Source organism: Biomphalaria glabrata, chromosome 3, assembly GCF_947242115.1.
Source record: "Biomphalaria glabrata chromosome 3, xgBioGlab47.1, whole genome shotgun sequence".
NCBI classification, from domain to species: domain Eukaryota; kingdom Metazoa; phylum Mollusca; class Gastropoda; family Planorbidae; genus Biomphalaria; species Biomphalaria glabrata.
In genome coordinates, this window is record NC_074713.1 from 23,680,644 (window position 1) to 23,702,506 (window position 21,863).

The window sequence follows — 21,863 nt, forward strand, 5'->3', positions numbered from 1 at the left end:
ATCTACAACTACAACTCCAGCTGTCAGTACAGCATTTCAAGTATTTGACAACTCCAGCTGTCAGTACAGCATTTCAAGTATTTGACAACTCCAGCTGTCAGTACAGCATTTCAAGTATTTGACAAGACTTCAATTCGTATATTTCTCTCTACAAGACTACTCTACAGTTTCTTGCCATTGTTTTAATTTTGTTTACATCATTTTACTTGCTTCTGTAGTGGTTACTTTAAGTAAGAAAGTAAGCAGAGTACAATACTTTGTATATAAATATTTGGTATTATATGTAGCGACAGTGAAAAGTAGTGACGTGGCCAGACAGACGAAGGACGTGTACACAAAAAGAGTATGCGGCTTGGGTTGGGAGCAAGAAACATGGCAAATGGACTGCTAGGAAATATCGTTTGGATTTAGAGAAATAAAACCATCATCCCATTATGTAATTAAACCTAGCTGAATTCTTCACCAGTCTTATTCAGTATATAACTGGTACCTTATTTTGACACTAAATCTCGGATCGAGCTGAAATTTTGCATAACTATTTCTTTTACCAGACAATTAACTATTAATAATAAATTATTTTGTGGGGTATCTCAAACAAACTAAAGAATATGTACTATGTACTTTATATATTGTCGTCTGAGGCTTAGAGGATACAAATATGAAATAGCAAAAATAGATACAAGCTTCCATGTTCATACACTATTCGCTAGCAGAGTGGTTAACGCGTTGGCTTGACAAGCCTGAGAAGGCTTTAGCCCACAAGTTCCAATTCAGGTCGTTCCCTTTTTTTTTATAAATACATTTAAAAAGCGATCACCCAGATACACATTTCTTTCTCCCCCTACCTCTTTCCAACTGGTCCAGACAAGTGATAGGATCATAGCTTATTGAGAAAGCTAAAAGCATGACATTGAGCTTAACAAAAACAATAGGTAAAAAAAAATATTTCTAATCACACAGATTTAGTATTGTTAGTCTAGATCTATTACAAGTTTAAATACATGACTGATCCAGACTAATTGATACACTTAATATACACTTTGTTGTTGTTTTTTTGCTTGTCATATATATTTGCGTGTGAAGATTTGTAGTCTGAATTAGATTTTTATTTTTAAATGGTGATTATGAAGAGCATGGCCCCCTATTTATCTACCTACAATATGTTTTTTAACTCACTCGGCGCCATCATGGGTCGGTCGTAGAAGGATAATTCGTGTACATTTATGTAGACATGATTCTGCATGCAGAAAAATAAGTGGGAATCCTTGGCTAACAGTCGGCTGACGTCACCCGGAAAAGGTGTTCCAACTCAGTTTCCCACATGGCCCTGATGTTGACACTTCCCCGCCTAGTGTTTGTTGTTTGGTGAACATGATCAGGCCGCGGAAGGCTTTCCAGGAGCGTCGTTAGATCAAACTTTTCATTGATTAGCCCGCCACGCTCTCGGCTCATTACATACCCATACACTGACAACAGTTACTATCACGGGCGCTGGGCAAACATTTCATCTTTTCTTTCGTTTTAGTACCAGTTGAATGTTCCTTATTTTTTAATGTTCCTTATTTTGAATGTGTTTGCGTTTGATTGTTAACGAAAAAGATGGATGTCTCATGTCCATCAATCACCCATTTAGTTCGTGTGCAAATTTGCGGTTCATCTGCTAAACTGAATAGGGCGCTAATGAAAATAGTATTGTCCTCCAAATGGAGGGGGGGGGGGGGGAAGAAGCTTAGTACCGTGTTACACCAACTGAGACTAAAAGATCTTTTCACCAGAACATCAGGTGAGAATGACGCACAATGGTTAATTGTTTGCTATGAACAGACTAGAGAGCATCTTGTTGTAGCATTAAAAGTACATGGCCATGATCTGTGGAGAAATATATCAAACAGGAAGTAGAATATCTAGATAGGAAATAGTTAAATTACGAACTAAATGGACCGAAAATAAAGGAATTATTCTGAGAAAAAGGTGGAATTTTGGAGAAGAAAAAAACATTTCAAAAGAAAATAATTACAAAATAAAAAAAAATTAATTCTTTATATTTTTCAGCATTCATTTTGAATTGAACGAAAATATGTTTTATCTCATTTTGGAATTTAATGCAGATTCCTTAACGCAACACTTCGCACATTCTAAGTATTTAGGGAAACACTTTGCTTATTTTTTAGAGAGAGATGAATTCACGTAGTGACGTAACTAGTTAATAGGGTTTGTTGGACTAGTCCGTTTCGTTTCTTTAATTAAAGAGTATTGGGCCGGAAGTCGCTTTTTTCCCTATATATCTTTGTATTTTTCAGTTCTCTTTTTAAATTAAACTGACATTATTATGCTATAATTTTAAGAGTACCTGATAGAGAAAATAATTCTGCACAAAAATACGGGTTGTTGGGATATAACCCGATAGAGACTATAAAAAGAAAAGACCTGAAACTAGCGCGTGAAACTACACATTTACAGTACTTTATTTGATGAGTATTTTACCCAAGATCTGTGTTGTTTTTTTTTAGGACTAGCTTATTTCATGTACCCGGCATTTTCCGATACACAATTTCATACACAAAATAATTGTTGAAAAAAATTGTAGTGATTTTAAACTTTAAATGATTAGTTAAAAAGGTGTTACTGTAATCAATTTTGAATATTATTTTGTTATGAATGTCACTGTTTATTTTGTGTCTGTTCTAGTTTCTTAAATTTTTCTTGAGTAAAAGGGTCGTTTTTCTCCTAATGAATATACCTGATTTCTCCAAGCAGCCTTTGTAAAATATTGGTCCTAAATAATGCTGTGTTTATAAACGAAAAATCGCATGGCTGCATTATGATGAATGTACGTGTTAGTTCAATATATTTTATATTACTAGGTAACTATAAATAACCGTATAAATAGACATAAGTTGTTTTTTTTTTCTGTTAGATAAAGTCATATGGCAAATTTTTGTTTATATCCTAATTCTAAAAAGGAATAATAATAGAATTATACAGTAAAAATAATCACTAAGTTTTTCTTTTAATAGTTTTGAAAGTCTGAGTTTGTGTTTTTGCAGATGTACATAAGCTACACTATGAGTCATTCCATCTCTTCTAATTGTTTAGAAAGGAGTGTAAAAATGTAGGCTTCGATATTTTTAGCCTGAATTTAAGAAGTTACAAAATTCAAACAACTAATATATTTCCTCTTCCATAAAACTTTGTACTTAAAAAATAAATTTATCCAATGCTCGAAATCCTGCTTATATACTTAGGCAGGGCCGGTCCTACAGATTGCGGGGCCCAGTCTGGGTAGGGATAAGGATAAAAAAGTGAAAATTAAGATTTTGTATTAGAAAATAAATTCGTCTTTGCATTTTATTCTTAGAGTATTAAGTACAAAATCACTGTCAAATTAACTTTACGAGCCATTTACAGTAGATAAGAGTTTTCCAACAAAAAGCAGATAAACATTTAGATCTGCCTTTTAGATTTACTATCGACTAGCGAAATATCGCTTTTGTTTATTCTTTTTAATAGGTCGAGATAGATTTAGATCTATATTTAAATGCCAGTGACCATTAAAGTAAATTAAGTATTTGAACTTCTTTGTTTCGGTAAAAATTCGCCTTATTATTGCATTATTATTCCTCACTAATCTTCGGATTCGAAGACAAGGTTTATTATTACTGCATTTTTAAAAAATGAAAGCTGACAATGTCTTTTTTTTTAAATCTCGAATAAATTGGCGATTTCCATATTGAATGACACCTCGAAATTATAATTTTGTCTATTTTTAAGGATATTTGCATGAGATTTCAGAATATTTTAATAGCTTCAGGAGATTTTCATGACTTTTTCGTATATTTTACAATGTCAGGAGAATTCCAGAAACCCTTTAATAATAAGTAAAAATGGTTTGATTTAATAATTTACACGTAGAATTCGCGCGGGGCCTATGAAAGTGCGGGGCCCACTGCAGCCGCATAGTTTGAAGTGGGCTAAGACCGGCCCTGTACTTAGGCCCTATTTAAAATCGATCTGGTATCAATGTATTAAGTAGCAATAACCCCGCAAAAAAAAAAATGAAATGAAAGAAGATTGAGATATACATATATTTTTGTGACGGTACGCACCGGTACGGGGTACCGGCACCTTTTTTCAATGTCGGGAAAAATTATTACTTTTCTTGTAATTCAAAGTTAATTGCAAATTTATTATTAGTTGAAAGTTGAAATGAGTACCGAAGCCTCTTTTTTATTATTACAAAAAAAAGCACTTTATATACTTTCAGCCGACATGCCGTATTATTAAAAACACCTCTATGTGAACTTCTCAATCATCTAGAGCAGTGGTTCCCAAAATTTTTTGTCTCGTAGACCCCTTGGCATGTTTTCTAGTTTTCGGTAGACCCCCTGCTTAACGTATATTGCATTGTTGGAAATTCCTCAACATCAATTTAAAAAAAAAATAAAAATTCCTAACTGTAGTGAGTCGAAGAGTGAAAAGGTAGCTACATTTTCAGCCATGGAGAACTATCTTTTTTATGCACAACTATGGAGAACTATCTTTTTTATGCACTACTATGGAGAACTATCTTTTTTATGCACAACTATGGAGAACTATCTTTTTTATGCACAACTATGGAGAACTATCTTTTTTATGCACAACTATGGAGAACTATCTTTTTTATGCACAACTATGGAGAACTATCTTTTTTATGCACAACTATGGAGAACTATCTTTTTTATGCACAACTATGGAGAACTATCTTTTTTATGCACAACTATGGAGAACTATCTTTTTTATGCACAACTATGGAGAACTATCTTTTTTATGCACTACTATGGAGAACTATCTTTTTTATGCACAACTATGGAGAACTATCTTTTTTATGCACAACTATGGAGAACTATCTTTTTTATGCACTACTATGGAGAACTATCTTTTTTATGCACAACTATGGAGAACTATCTTTTTTATGCACAACTATGGAGAACTATCTTTTTTATGCACAACTATGGAGAACTATCTTTTTTATGCACAACTATGGAGAACTATCTTTTTTATGCACTACTATGGAGAACTATCTTTTTTATGCACAACTATGGAGAACTATCTTTTTTATGCACAACTATGGAGAACTATCTTTTTTATGCACAACTATGGAGAACTATCTTTTTTATGCACAACTATGGAGAACTATCTTTTTTATGCACAACTATGGAGAACTATCTTTTTTATGCACAACTATGGAGAACTATCTTTTTTATGCACAACTATGGAGAACTATCTTTTTTATGCACAACTATGGAGAACTATCTTTTTTATGCACTACTATGGAGAACTATCTTTTTTATGCACAACTATGGAGAACTATCTTTTTTATGCACAACTATGGAGAACTATCTTTTTTATGCACAACTATGGAGAACTATCTTTTTTATTGATAAAATTCAAGTTTTAACCAATTAAAAACAATTAATATGTATTACTGGAATCACCAAACACACTGGAAAATTATGTTGTTTTTTTGTAGGTTCATCATGCCTGGCTACGAATATTATGTTTCATATAAGAATTCATTTTTCTATGAAGTAGTCAATCACACATTAAATATTAATTAATTAATTAATTTGTATTTATCATAGTAAAAGTTTTTGTAAAAAGAGGTTTCTCGTGTATCTCTTGATATTTACGAGTGGCTCAAATATTTGGTTCACGGAACTGTTTCCACTAACAGAAGGGGCGAAGGCGAGTAACTGGTGCCTAAACCAGTAAGCTTCGGGCAGGAGGGACTCATTAGCCTTGACCTGCTACCCACCTAGCAGGAGGAAAACTGAATGCAAACCTCTGCTGCTTTGCAGCTTTAACCAAATATGGGAAAGGTTTCGTTGGTCAACCCTGAGGAAAAATAAGGAGGTTTTTAAAAATACTTCAATAGCTGGTAAAATCAATGTTTAACCTGTAGTGTCTCTGTATTTGGCTATAAGTAAAGTGATCTTGTAAGACGCTCACAAACTATCAACTTCTCTACATGATGTCGAAGAGAGATTTTGTGGGTCTATTCTGAACTTTGAGTGTTCGAAAGTTTTTTCAAAATCTTTATCTTTTTATCAGGGTGACAATGTCTCAAATGATTCTCCAGCGTAGTTAGTTATATCGTCATAAAATAAAATATTAAATAAAAATATTCATTTGAATAGCAGGATAAATATTTATAGGATTAAAACTAAGGCACAAATAACTACAATTTGTATATTAGTGTTTAAAATAATTTCATTAAAGGGATGTGAAAATTAAAGTTAAGACCTGCTTAAATAAAATCCATTATCGTAGACCCCCATGGACACCTCATAGACCCCCAATTTATTTTTTCACTTTCGTAGACCCCTTGGAAGTCTTCGTAGACCCCTGGGGGTCTATATAGACCACTTTGGGAATCACTGATCTAGAGTCTTAGACAGTCATTATTTTAGACTAGATCTAAGTAGAGTCTAGACCTAGATTTAGTAGGCCTATTATTATAAAAAAAAAATAATAATCAGTCATTATAGACATCATTCGCAATTTTATTATTAGGTCTAGGCATTGAAAAGTAAATCTATTAATAAACTATAATAGATCTAAGTCTAAGTACTAACTTATTAAATAAGTCATTATAAGTAGAAGTATTATAATGAATATTGTATAGATCTAGATTGACTAGCTTATAGATAGATCTATAGATAGATCTCTAGTTTAGTAGATTAAGTATAGAGTATAGTAAACGTATTACAGTATTATTAGATCTATGTCTTATGTCTATATCTAATAATCTAATAATTAAAAAACTTTAGTCTTTATTAATATCTAGACTTTTTTTCTAATAAAAACTGACTATAGGCATAGCATAGGTTAGACTCGGCAATCTAGTCTGAAGATAGAATCTATACTATTACTAGATCTATTCGATTTTTATATATAGATCTAGACTAGAATTAGATTATAGATCTAAATATACTAATGGAGAGATGATATGCGGTGTTAGCTAATAGCGTTGTACAAGAAACAAACCTGGGTTTTTCTAAACTCTAATACTTGGTATGTAATAGTAAAACAGCACCTACCTAAATAAATCGTAACTAGCAATCAAAAACCTATATTTATTGTAGTATATATAGGTCTGTGGTTGTATTTTATATAGCCTTCGTAACTTCTTCTATAGAGAAATGACTTTTGTAATTTCTTTTACTGAAAATTGGGCTATTCGCGTCAGATACACAATAATTTTTATGTTCAGCAACAAACCCTATTATTCCAGTAGTTCGTGCTACACCTATTCAGTTCTCGCGGTTCCGCGGAACACAGTTTGTGAAACACTGCCATAAAGGATAGCATAAACTATCACCTTTATTATCATTTGCATTGACTGTTTAAATGTTGACAAGGTTTACAACATCTCTCTCTCTCTCTCTCTCTCTGTATCTCAGTATATATTTCTCTATCTATCTTTCTTTCTATGAGTATGTGTGTGCTTGGTGGTGTGGTTTGAGCACGGAACTGTCGTCTCTATGGTCCCGGGTTTGAACCCTGCCCGCTGCTGTTTCTCTCCTTCCTGCGAAGTCTTGGACTATGATGAAATATCTTCAATTCTGAAGGAATATTGAAAACATGTAAACCAAACAAATATCAATGCTCCAAATTTCATTCTGTACATTTGATGGAAAGTAACAAAGTGTACAATCTCCCAATTATAAGAAACTTACAAGTAGAAATACCGTTTTAATAACCAATACATCTTTAAGTTACTTGAAGAACAGAATGACTTTATTAAAGTACTAGCTTTGTTTTAGATAGGTAGATAGATAGATAGATAGATAGATAGACAAATAGATAGATATATAGATAGACAGATAGATAGATAGATAGATAGATAGATAGATAGATAGATAGATAGATAGATAGATAGATAGATAGATATTTCTTTATCGCTTTACGGACGAATATTGTCTTTTTAAGTTTTTAAATCTTCAGATAAAAACTTTATGAATGAAATATGTCTTTATGAATGAATGACGTCGAAATGTCGTCTCCCAGCTTGCCACGATCCATCGCTTACCACCTACCGAGAGCACTTATAGCCGGAAGAGAGACAACCCGAAGACAAGTTTCAACAAACTACTCGTTTGATGTCCTACGCGCGTATTGACTCCCCTTTGGTCATTCGCTGGCATCGTGCCGGCCAGATAGACCATTCAAGGAGTAGCGGCAAGTTGCTTCACTCAGACCACTCTCTATTTTTTTTAAAAATATTTTGGCCGTTAAATTGAATACAAAACTTTTTAAAGACAATTATAGTTTCCATCAACTTTGGGTAAGTCTTTTGTTTGTGTTATTATTATTTTAACTTTTATTTAAACGTGCATTTTTTGTTTCGATGTTTCATGACCCCAGAATTTGGTGTTCACAGTTTTAAGTTCTTTCCAATTACAAGTTAACTAGATAGAATAGGGGGCGTCCTGGCTGAGTGGTAAAGCGCTTGGCTTCGGAACCAAGGGTCTCGGGTTTGATTTATAAATAGTGCTATAACTATTATTGTCTTATTTATTTAAGTATAATTATAATAATTATTATCTGAGAAAAAAAAGGACTGTTGGCAATGATCAAAGCAAACTTTAACAAAATGGCGTGTACGTTTGTTAACGCGATCAATAGCTAGCAATAGAACTGTTTTATGTCAACACAACAATGAGACTTAAAGCACATGATAGCACTTAGTAGCACTTGATATCAATTAATGAATTTATATCTCAATTACATTAGACAGCATCGCATGGACTGTATATGTCTTTTGAGATAAATATATGCAGTAATTTTATAGAATATATAAGACCTTAAACTTAAGGACAAAAACAGATTCCTTGATTTTGCCTAACAATGTATATGTAATTTAGTTTTATAATACGGTAATATTTCGTTTATTTGAGCTGCTGGATGTAGAAAATCCAGGTATCTACCATAGTTTATTCGCCCCACAGGTATTAAAAAGTTTTTGCCCTGAGATGAATACAGCCTTTAGAAGTAAACTGTTATTTCCTTACAAATGTATAAACATCATAAATGATTAAAAAGTATAACTAAATTCATAATAAATACAATGATTTAAAAATTATAACAATTTCTAAGATGAGGTGCCGTATTTAGACTTGAAAAAGCCATAGCTAATTGAGATATTGTTTTTTGTTTTTTTTGTTTTTTTTTTTTTTTTTGGGGGGGGGGGGGGCTAAAGTCCAGATACTATGTCTTAGTGCTAAATATGTCTTTCGGGCCCTACGCTATAGCTTTTGTAGCCTATAAGTAATTCCAGCCTTGCAATGGTATCTCAGAAAATAAATATAGATCCACACTTTTGCGTTATCGCATTTATTGAAAAGAAAATGGATACGCAGTATAGCTTAACTTGACTTATTCATTGAGCCCCCAGGGGAGCCTAGGGCCGCAACGACACATCGGTTCAGAGCAGCTTTCTTCATCTGCTCCCATTTCATACTTTGCTGATAGCTGACCTCTGATAGCTGACCTCTTCTATATTAGCTTGGGCCTGCCCACTTTTATCTTTCCTTTGGGTATTTCAATCAAGTGCCTGGCAACATTGGTACTTGGTTTTCTCAGAGTGTGTCCTATACAACTCAACTTTTGCTTTATAATACCCTGGGCTATGGGTTTTTGCATTCTCTTCCACAACTTGACGGTAAATATCTTTTCGGGCCACCTAATACACGGCGTAGGCGACTGTTTGTGATGGTCTGGAGTTTGTCCATAGTCGTTTTCGTGACTCTCCATGTAATAGAACCGACTTAACGTTTGTGTTGAACATTCGGATCCTTTTCTGTAGGGACAGATGTCTTAAAGAGTGGTAAAGTACTGTATAGCAGTGGTGCAGGACTAGATTGACACATGCAATGCAAATGAAATAGCAGTGGTGCATATTGTTTTCCGACCTGGAGGTAATTTAAATTTGTATTTCAATAATGGACACTGGGGCCATGGACCGTATAACGTAAAACACTTCCGAGTTGAATCAAGTCTCTGCGGGCTCTTCCTGCACTTTGGGTAAGAGTTTCAAGAAGCCTGATATTACCGCGTTATGGACCGGATATAGCCCACGGGTCTTAGTTTGGTCATCATTGCATAATACAAAAAAATATTTCAACCATGCTCTGGTATGTGTGTGTCTGTGATGAATTAAAAGTATTAAAATTTAAAGAAGACTCTGACTCCAACTATTACTAATGACTAATCTAGTGAAGCGATAATAGGACAAAAAATATGTTCGGGCCATCCTTTTCATTCCTTCTTGTGGGTGTGCACGCCACTGCTTGTAAAATAATGAGATCAAACGTATTAATGTTACGACTTAAATAGAACTTTGAAATATGTTTGGTCTCAACTTCTGTTTCTCTTGACACTGAGTATTTCAGTCGAGACTGTTTCTGTCCTAAGTCTGGACTAGTTTTCTCTACACTGACTGACAGATTGAAGCCTTGATGGATTTAATACTTAAAAGTTTTCTCTTCTTAACTTGTTAGTGGATAACAAGCGACTCACGCTTGTCTTGTTAAAGATGGTTAGAGCCTATATCATTGACCATACAAAGAACTAAGAATGACGAATGTTACATTACCTAATCATCGTCAAGGAATGACGCAATTGATGACTTTCTAGAGGTCTTAAGAGTAAAAAGTCTCATTCGTGACTGCATGCTTAATTAAGCGCTCATTATTTCAAGGTTGTCTGACCTAGATAAAAACAAAAACATGACACTCTTCGATACAGTCACTAAGAATTACAAATGTAAAGTATCCCGTCAACGACTCCTACTTTATGCTCTGAATGATTCCAAATAACATTTATGATCTTCTTAAAGCAAGCACATTTCTTTTTACAAAGCTAATATCAACTCAGTCTGTCTGTCTGTCTCTCTGTCTGTCTGGGTTAAATCTTGTACACACTATTTCTCCCAGTTTCTATCCTCGGATCAAGTTAAAACTTTGAACAAATTGTTCATTTTCGATGACAACATATGAATAAATCAAAAGGTGAACCAATTGTCTCATGAATTAGTCGTAATAAAGTCATTTTATTTTAAGGGCAGATAATCCTTATGAAGAGAATTAGATCGTGAGTTACACAATTTTTAACTAACAAAAGACTATTCAGACATTTTTTTTTTTAACAGTACTTGAATAGCTCAATGTCAACACGTAGGTCTTTCATCGTGGAAGCTCGAGTTAAATATCTCAGTGTCAACACGTAGGTCTTTCATCGTGGAAGCTCGAGTTAAATATCTCAGTGTCAACACGTAGGTCTTTCATCGTGGAAGCTCGAGTTAAATAGCTCAGTGACTGATTCAAAATTATGGATGCAATTTCACATCAAAAAGGTTTTGATTTTTAAAAAGGAATTCTTTGTCATATTTTACTTATGAAATATTCACATAGAAACTGTTTTGTTAATTAAAGCAAGATATAAAACTTCTGTACACGATAGACGCGGTATTATTCATTTTATAATAAGGCTTGTCTTGGAGTCCGATGATTAGTGAGGAGTGAGGAGTGGGGCGCCTCTGTTACGTCGACCACCTTTTAGCTCACCAAAAAAAAGACTGCCTTTGGCATACGTTCGTCTCCCATACGGGATACGTGCCCTACCCAGTGCAACTGTCGGACCATAAGAAGTCCCTCTATACTGTCCATACCGGCGTTCACAAGGACATTTCTGTTTGTAGTGCGGTCTTGCCACCGTATGTCCATGATGGAGCGCAATCATCTTTGGTGGAAGCGCTCAGGAAGTCTTAGTTGTTTTCTGTATAGTGTCCATGTCTCAGAACCTTATAGAAGGGTTGAGAGAACCACCGCCTGGTAGACATTGATTTTTGTAGGCAGGCGGAACGATTTGTTCTGCCAAACTCTTGCCTGAAGGCGTCCAAAAGCGCTACTGGCTCTGGCAAGACGGTTATCAACTTCCATTGAAAGTGAGACGTCATTTGACACTCTACTACCTAGATATGTGAAATGGTCTACCATGTTAAGAGCTGTCCGTTTACTGTGATCCTTGGGGCTGAGTATGTTTCATTGGGTGACTTCTGGAACATGACTTCTGTTTTCCCGAGGTTTATAGATAGACCGAAAGAGGCGGCAGCGTATGCAAATTCGTTTACCGCGTTCTGGAGATCATGTTCATTGTGAGCTAGCAATGTTATTATGCCGTTCATCAAGTTTAAAATATGTTCAAAGGAACATTAGCTACTTAGGTTTTGCAGCGAGCAAGAAGAATGTAGACATATTGTATGCAAAAACGTATCAACCATTTTAAAAAACAAAACAAAACAAGCTGTTTGATTATAAATTATTCCAAAATGGAATATTCCATATCAATAGCAATAAAAAGGATTAAAAATAAAGTGGAGATTTTGTTTTTCTTCTATAAAGTCTGTGGATAAGAAAAATGGTCTGCTATTGGTTGGAATAGGTCAACACTGTGAGTGCGATTTAGGTTTGAGTTTGTCACATACTATTTATTGCCCTTTTCAAAATTGGGCTCCACATTCACATGAAAAAGTGTTCGAGATGAACCATTAGAACGACTGAAGGAGGCCTGACTTATCGCAGCGGCCGCCTACGTATGCCTGTGTATCACACTCCACATACACAACCTTTTCCATCTTTGTTATCGCGACCCCCAAAACGGGGGAAAACCCGTGATCTTTTTTTCATAACATAATCTTCTTTTAACTTTTATTTGGGACCGTCAGCCCAGCACCTTATTTTTTTTCTTCTATTTTAGCATTAAATTCTGATGAATAATGAAAGAAAAAAAAAAGATAAATTAAATTAATGGATTGGAAGTTGGTGGGGAGAGAGCAGGGGAGGAGAAGGAGAAACATTTCTTTCTTTCCGGGCTGACATTATCATAAATGTAACTTCGCTAATGGTGTTAGGGCAACGAAATCACGTCACTGACACATAGGCTTATTCTTTTTATTGACCTTTTTTCATTCAATTTTTTTATGTAAAACAAACTAACAAACAAAATATAAAAATATTTTGAAAAAAATAGATAAATCAAAAGCTTCTATAAGGGAAAGAACCGAACAATTACTGTCATATATACTAGTGATATATAATATAAATCAGAAAGTAAGGCGTATCTATGTAAGTATGTATGTATGCAGGGGCGGACTGGCTATATGGGCAAACGGGCAAATGCCCGGTGGGCCGGTACCAAATGGGCCGGTCTGGTCGCGACCAAAGAAAAAAAAATTTCAATGCAGACAACTTAAAAAAAAAAAAAAAAGTCACAGCAGCAAGACACAAAGGCCCGAACTTCTTATTACAATTAATTTTGTTTGAAATTCAACAAGAATTTTAAAAAATACACTATACACTGTACGTATTATCATTTGCAAAACGTTAGACCGTACTTTCTGCTATGCACGAGCGGCATGGACTGCTTTGATGTCTTCGAGGTTGTGTTTGGCCTAATTATTTTGCTGGTCGGCATGGGCCTTTGATGGCACTTCCATTTTTTTTTTGCTCCTTCCCTCCCCCGTCTTTTAATGGTTCCAATGAAATTTAACCAAAAAGAGGGATGAGAGAGGTTAAGTTAGAAAACATTGATATAACGCAGAAAAAGGGGCGACAATTAACTCTTTAACAATACTTAATAGAAATTAACTTAAACACATACACACAGCCGCGAAATTGCAAACCACCCAACTTATTCACAGCACAATATGGGTATAAAGCTCTACTTTCTGCGATTTGAAAAGAAAAAGTAAGTTTCTTTTTGTTTATTTTTAATAAAATAGATCTAAATATATGCTGCTACACTTAAGGCTTACAAAAAAAAATATTTAATTACAAAATAAATCTAGATCTAAATGGTACTATATAATTAAAAGTAATGGCAAACTTATGCTTAGTATGAAGTCATTAATGATGAAAATTATTACAATAATTTATTATACGCTGTCACATCCGATATTAAAATGAAAGGAGATTTATATCTATATATATAATTCTCTTCTTCCCTCAACAGTTTAACCGAGAAGAAGAAGTAAAGGAAAGGTCACTCTCTTATTTCTGCGGATAGTCCACGAGAAAACTAGAAGGGGTGGGAGAGAACAAGTGGGTATTCACACGTCGCAACGGATGGCTGCGCGCTGGACTGTCAAACCCTGCCCGCTCCCACCCCCATTCGTCTTGCGGGAGGCTTGGACTAAAAACTAAACTATCTTCAATTCTGAAGGAACATCCGAAACATGTTAAAAATTCTTCAAACACTAAATAGCAGGGCCGGACTTAACCATTTTGGGGCCCTATGCGAAACGGATTTCGCTGGGCCAAGTTTGGGTAGGGAAGCGGATAATCTGTGAGATTTTAGAGTTTGTATTAGAAAATAAATTCATCTAAGTATTTTATTCATTCTTTACTACGTACAGAATTACTTTACGAGCCTTGCGTATAGCAAAGTTATAGAGTATATCATAATAATTCTGTTTCCTACATAGATCACGCTCAATAGCAAGAATTACCAAATGTTTCAATTTATCTTTGAGAATTGTTGACCTCAAGTAACTCTTCATGAGTTTGAGGTGCGAGAAGCTTCATTGACCAGACTACACAATTACGGCTAATGCATAATGCCGTTTTTATTTATCGCGCGTAGGATTTGCGTTTTCCATATTGAATGACACCCCCAAAAGGACAATTTTTTTCTATATTTTCCGTATATTTTAAGGACTTTTTCGTATATTTTGTAATTTCGGGAGATTTCCAGGAGCTCCTGGTAAATCGACAGGAGGGCGCGGGAAATCTGTTTTAATTTATAAAATGGTTAAATTTAATAATTTATACACCTTGAATTAGCTCGGGTCCTATGAAAGTGCGGATCCTTTGAAAGTGGGGGCTCACTGCGGTCGCTTAGGTTGCAGAGGCCTAAGACCGGCCATGCAAAATAGCGGCATATGCTACGCCGCCGGTCGACTAGTTTTAAATAATGGTTCATAGTATATTCATATACAAATCGCGTTTTTGAGAATGTACTAGGAGGAAGCAAGAGCTTTTTATATTAAGTAAGTGCCTCTCTAACCGTTGTGCTTTCTCTTATCTTTTAATGGAATGGGTTGCCTGAGTCAGCCAGGAAAACCAATGATTTAGCATATTTTCACTCACAGATCAACATGCATGACTAGATTGACACATGAAATGCGTAAGACGTAACAATATATTTTTTGAAGAAACGTCTGTAATCTATAAGTAATACCAAAAAGCTTCAAACTCATTAGGCTGCTATTGTATTGTTTATAGTTTTCAGAATACATGCATGTACAAATAGAATATATTATGTAATCCTATGAATGCATACATCCAGTTTTCGATGCGTTATCAAACTGTATATATTTTGTAGAGAATTAGGCTTACACCTATAATATAACACATGGGCGTAGCCGGGAGGGGAGGGTCTTTAAATCATCACTTGCCTCAGACCTCATTGTCTGAAAGGGAAACTTTACTTACTGCCCCAGTGCAGCCAACTTAAGCAAACTACAGTCACCAAATTTCATGAGCGTATCCAAAAGGGGTTTTGTGGTTTCCCTTCCCCCCTCCAATAGAAAAGCTAAAGCAAAACTATAGTTACCATTTTCTACCAGTCGCTGGACACCATTGAATAACAGATTTGGTTTTTGAATTTTTTTAGAGGAAGAGAAGCAGGCTAATTGCACTGTAGATACCTCAGAATATGCATTTTTAAAGCTTAAAATAGCGGAAATAATGCTTGGTTACGGGGGCTTCGCACCGGACCCCGCTGAGGGAGCTTGCAGCGCTCCCCCGAACTCCCTAGCAGAAATTTGGCGGTGTGTACTGTCTTTCCACTAATTATTGGAAGAGAGTATTCTAGGGTAGAAAAAACGCTTGAAAGAATGAAAGATCAGAATGTAATGAAGATTAATTAGATATACACACACACTAATATATATATATATATATATATATATATATAAATTGCGGAGTGGGGTAAAAATCCCCCCCCCACACCGAAAATATATGACATGCCATTGTGGGCCGGTTTATATGGTAATGCCCGGGCCGATTTTGATACCCAGTCCGCCCCTGTATGTATGTCCCGAATAAAAATAAATGCAGTGACTTGTTCTTTTGTTATAATTTAATCTGCTATGGCTTTAGCCGGTTTAATATAATTTATAACAGAAGCTTGCTGGGATGGCTTATGAGGCTGATGGTGCGGTAGTTTTGTCTAAGTTGTAGATTGCTTTTCTTTGGAAGCATATCGCATATTTTTACGTTAGAAATTAATGTATGTAGTTCTTCCATCGACTATTCATGATGACCACTTTTGTGGGTGTTGTTGGCCGGTTGTCCAAACAGTTAGAGTACAACTAGGCCGCGATGAAGGAGCATTTATTTTTAATATATAAACTTTAAATAACTTGAATACACTTCTCTTGTGAACAAAAACTCATAATAACTTTGATTACACTATTCACAGATTTAACTTGAGATTACATATAGATTTAATTGTAAAAATTAAACTAATAAATAACAACTCTCACTGACAATAAAAACATGTCTTTACTCTTTCATGTCTCTAGATCGTCTGCAGTTTCACATTTGCTAGACCCTCTTGTCATTTCATCATTCTCACAGCATATCCACCAGCAGATCACTTAACCTCTCTTCACGATCACCTAGGAAACACACACACACATACACGCACACAATCGATAAGCAGCTTTGTGCCTTCCTGACAGGTGAAAGGCATGATGATATGTAGTGTTTATGTTCTTTAGTACAAATTTCTTTTACATAGTGTTAGTACGTTTTAAATCAGGTACAGGTCTGTTTAAATAAATATTTTTAAAAATGTCTTTCTAAACTTGTGCACAGTGTAAAAAGCGACATCCTAAAAACAAACAGAATACTTATAAAAATGTTGTACTTCACTTAAATCTATTTTTCAATGTCTCTCTAGGTTTGAAGGTGCTAGACATAGTACTTGTAGTCCTATAATAGTCTATAAATAAACAATAAATGCTTTATAAAACACCTTCCATCCTGCCTCTTCTAGTTAAATATTTTATTTAGAACACATTTTCGAATGACGTAATAGCCTGAGGGTATATTTTTGTTTTCCTGTTGCAGTTGCCAGGCAACAATAAACATTTGATTTATGGGTGTTACACCTTACTTTTTTCTACTTTTGTGTTGGAATAATTTAGGACTAGACAAAATGTCCCTTGAAATCAATTAACATAAAAGTCCAACTAAAAACTGAAATTGAATCTTTTTGTAAAGCTAGTCTGGTTGTCTTGTAGAGAGATAATATACTATATACCAGTGGTTCCCAAACAGTTTCTTTAACGGAACACTTCGTACATTCTGAGTATTTAGCAGAAAACTGTGCTTATTTTTAAAAGAGATTATTTGACCTTATGGCCTACTAGTTAATTATTCCAGCAGTTCGTGCAACACATACTCAGGTCTCTCGAACAGTAGGGTTCGGCGGAACACAGTTTGGGAACCAATGCTCTAGACTAGTGCATCTTTGTCTTGGCTATGAATTGAAAACAATTCAGATCGTAAGCTGAAAGGTTTTCGTTTTGTACCAATGTTTGACATGTTTCTGCTGTCCCTTCAGACTGGATGATTATCTACTTCTTAGTCCAAACCTACCAAGTGACGACGGGGAATGAACCCGGCACCATCGAGACAACAGAAAGTAAAGCGCGCAAGCCACACGACCAGATAGCCTTGTAAATACACTCATAGATTTAAGAAATATGAAGCATGTGTACACTTTTTTTTGAGTTTCTAAATAAAATACAACAACTCTGTTCTAGTGTTCTTGTCACACTCCATTTGAGATCAACGGAAAGATACACCGAAAGGAAAAGAGAACAAATTTTTGTTTCTGTGCCCTAAATATAATAATAGGGTTCACATTATAGTCATATCTGAGATGAACTGCAGTGTGGTATTCAGATCAGGGAACATTCTAGACAGTTTTCCTTCTAGCCGCTATCCTATATCTAAGAGTCCTTATCCTCATCAGGGGACGTGCTTGGTAGAAGATAATCTTATCAAATCTTATAAATTGCAGACGTTACTATGAAAGAATAGATAATAACGTCCTATTGTTATTTGATTAGTAAAAATGTATTTTAATTTAGCAGCTCCCCCATGACAAATTGTTCAATTCTTTTATTGAATTTGTTTATTTATGTAAATGTAGATGACCTGAATTGCATGCTATAATGTACCTCACTAAAAATGTAAGTCATTGTTCTCGATTGCGGGTATGGGAAATAATTACATTATTTTACCTGACAACACAGAGCCATTTAGGAGGCACGGTGGCTGAGGGATACAGCGCTTGGCTTCCGAACCGGGGCCCTGGGTTCGAATCCTAGTGAAGACTGGGATTTTCAATTTCGGGATCTTAGGGCGCCTCTGAGTCCACCCAGCTTTAATGGGTACCTGACGTTAGTTGGGGAAAAGTAAAGGCGGTTGGTCGTTGTGCTTGGCCACATGACATCCTCGTTAACCGAAGGCCCCCAAAACAGATGACCTATTGGCCACAAGGTGATAGGGGAACTTGTTTACGCAGACCAATTTACGACCTGTATAGTTTGCAAATTTCTTCGTTTCCTGCAACTGTTTTCGGCAAGAGCTTTTCTTTGGGTCTTAAATAGGTGTCTCGAGACATGCGTAAGAGCTCTCCAGCTGTCGCTTTTAGAGACAGTATGTTGCCAGCTGCTTCCCTCTAGGCCAGTGATTTGATCTTTATAGTGTTACTTTCGGTTACTTCTGTTAGGCCGTTTTTTCTTAAAACTTGCCAAAATAAAATTTAAAAAATCCTATGTGACATGCGGTCATCACCATGCGAGATAGTTTTCTGACCCTGCGTGGTTGTCGAATAGAAAAATATTTCTGTGTAGATTAAAAAAGAAATGCTGAAGTATAATGTCAAGAAGTCAATGAAAGTCGTTGCTTATTTGAAGAGATTTATTAACAAAAATAAATAAATAAATAATGTTGCATTGAAGGTCATGGAATATCATTTTACAAGTAGGTAATAAGAGTTTTTTTTTTTTTTCTGAAACTTTAAATGTTATTTTTGTAACATTTTTTAAACCTTTTTTCTCTGTTTTTATAAAATAACCAAAAATATTCCTTTAATTGTTTTTGTCCTTTGTATTACATACACAACAAGTTTCAGAAAAAAAAGCGATATCATATGATTCTACATCAATTAGTCATAATTGGGGTGGCTGATAGGGGGCCTTTAGAAATGTTCTTAAAAAAAAAAAAAGAGTGGGGTAAAAGCGAGATCCTACCTAAAGATGTTTAAGGAAGTGGATGAGGCAAGAATTATGCGAGTCGAGATATATCAAGTTTTCTAAATTGATTGAATGTTATCGCCGCCACATCTGATAGATCACATTTTTCAACATTCCCAGGAGACAAAAACTGACGCATCTCATTCTTAGCTGAACGTGACGAAATCTCTGCTTCGGTTCTGTCACTTTGTGCTAGAGTTCTCGGACTTTAGAAATGCGTGTCACGACCCCCTCATTTGTCCATTTTTTTCGGCAATGTCAAATTAGGAGTGGGGGGGGGGGGGGTAAGCAATTTAAAAAATGATAGGTCAAATTGTCGCCAGACCGAAAAATGAGAAATGTTTTAGATGAGCTGGTGTTTTCTTATGGTCACCTTGTTTTTTTTTCTTATCTACACCAGTGGCGTAGCTAGGGTGGGGGGAGGAGGGGGGAGAATTTCAAAATCCCCCCGTGCCCCCACTTTAAGGGGGCCCTCAAATGAGTGTTTTTACAGTGAATATTAAGTATTACGCTAAATACCAGGGGCCCCCAAAGAGGTCAAGCCCCCGGGCCCCAAATGATGGAAAATTCCTAGCTACGCCCCTGATCTACACCATGATTCACTATATACATACAAATAGCAAACCTACGCCTGACTAAGGTAAAAAATAACAAAGTATGTTGTGTAGGTTGTTGACGGGTGGAAGATGCTTGGCTAGAATCAACACAAGCATCTTTCCAAACAGATAGAGACAAACATTCAGCCGTTGTCCAATGGATCTTAGACTGAACCGCCTACTCCCAATGTCCCACAATTTTTCCCCAGAGGAGTTTATTTCAGTTCTGCATGGATAGTCAACAACAACATTGGACAGATAAGTTGTTAACTAAAAGCCTATTTAGTATTAACTGTTTGTCTGTTACTAGCTGAGGAAGGCCTCGAGGCTGAAAACTTAATTAGCTTTGGCCCAGCAAGGTTTCCTAAAAGAATTTTATTCTATTTTTATATACATTTTTTAAACTCTTAAGATCTCTAAACCATTCTCTTTTTATCATGCTACAAAGAATAAATTGCTTTCCTTCAACTTGTAAAGAACTAGTTCCCAATTTTAATTGTTAACTGATCAATTCAGAGAGCTTACAAAGAGAGTTTCTGTTATCACACAAACTCAGAGGTACCCCCCCCCCCATCAGATCCGCCTATTAGTAAGGAATTTTCAAGTCATGATTTTATTTTGATTATCCAAAGTACAAAAATTTCAAAAAATTTATTTAGTGTTGCTTTTAACATAAAAAACAACAACTAATAAAGAGATTTGTAAACGTTTTTGGTAAAAAAAATCAAATGTAAATATGTCAAGTAAGCGATTTCAAACAGTCTTTAAAATAATGAAATAACTTTATTGATAATGAGATTTTTAGACGTCATGCAGGAAAATTACATTGAAAATATTCAAATAATTGTCCTTGATGTTTTGATTTTTAAAAATTATCCAAAAATACCTATTATGGATATTTAGATTTGAAATTGCATGCTACGAACAAATTCGGAACAACCTACCAAAGATAATAAAGTAATGTCTTTGCAGGAAAATTTAAGATGATGGACAGATTGACAGAAGACTACAGAAAGCTAATTGCGGCTTTTCCCTTTATGAGGGCCGCAAAAAAATGTCTTTTTTAATTTGAGAAAGTTGACGAGGTTTAATAAACATTGGCGCACTAGTTCTTATAGCATTTCATTTGAATAATTCATTCCCTATGACGACAAAGATAAAAAAACAACTTTCCACTACGTTATACGGCCTTGTGAGACTAAAAAAATGTCTATTTAAACACGAGAGAGTTAACAAAGGTTAACAGACACTTTCTTATAGACTTAGCTATGATGTAATAGTAATTAATTTTGTAAGCCGCAAGGTATGGCGAAATATAATTTTTCATTTCTCTTTTAGCTTTGATGTCTTAATGTGATAGAAGAACAAAAGGAGAGACGGAAAGACGAACATATTGCACAAACTACATAGAGGCTTTTCCCCTTACAGGGGCCGCTTAAAAACACAAGTAGTTCTAGAGATCACAAACGACTGCTATAATTAGCAAGTTATGGCGTCTGCGTCGTCTCCTCCTCTGCATAGTTGTTAAGTACCTCCAGAGGCACCTAGTGCCGCCCATCTTGTTATAAAAACAGGCTTTGCATCCTCGTTCGCCATAGAGACGGCGTTGAGCTACTTATAAAGCACTATCAATAAAGTCAGCGGAGCGGACATGTTTCAACGATATACTAGCTAACTTTCATTCCCAGAGGTCTCACCATTTCCTGCGGTCTTTTCATTTACAGCGTTCTCGTCACACTAGCACAGTACACACTAAACCATAAAAAAAATGTTAAAAAATGTTTGTTATTAAGTTTAGCAGTATCAATCAGTTTGGATTAGTTAAGTAATTAAATTTGTAATAGATCTAGACTAACAATAATAAATTTGTGCGATATTTGTACCAAATGTCT

The 21,863-nt window shown here is 35.2% G+C and overlaps 1 protein-coding gene across 1 annotated transcript in view; it reads left to right on the forward strand.

Annotated features, from left to right (window-relative positions):
• Positions 1–8,142: 8,142 nt before the first annotated feature.
• LOC106059109 (uncharacterized) overlaps positions 8,143–21,863 on the forward strand; it is a 132,189-nt gene continuing 118,468 nt past the window's right edge. The window contains exon 1 of the mRNA XM_013216650.2: positions 8,143–8,326. The gene's annotated coding sequence lies outside the window, so the exon portion shown is untranslated. The remainder of the gene's footprint in view (positions 8,327–21,863) is intronic.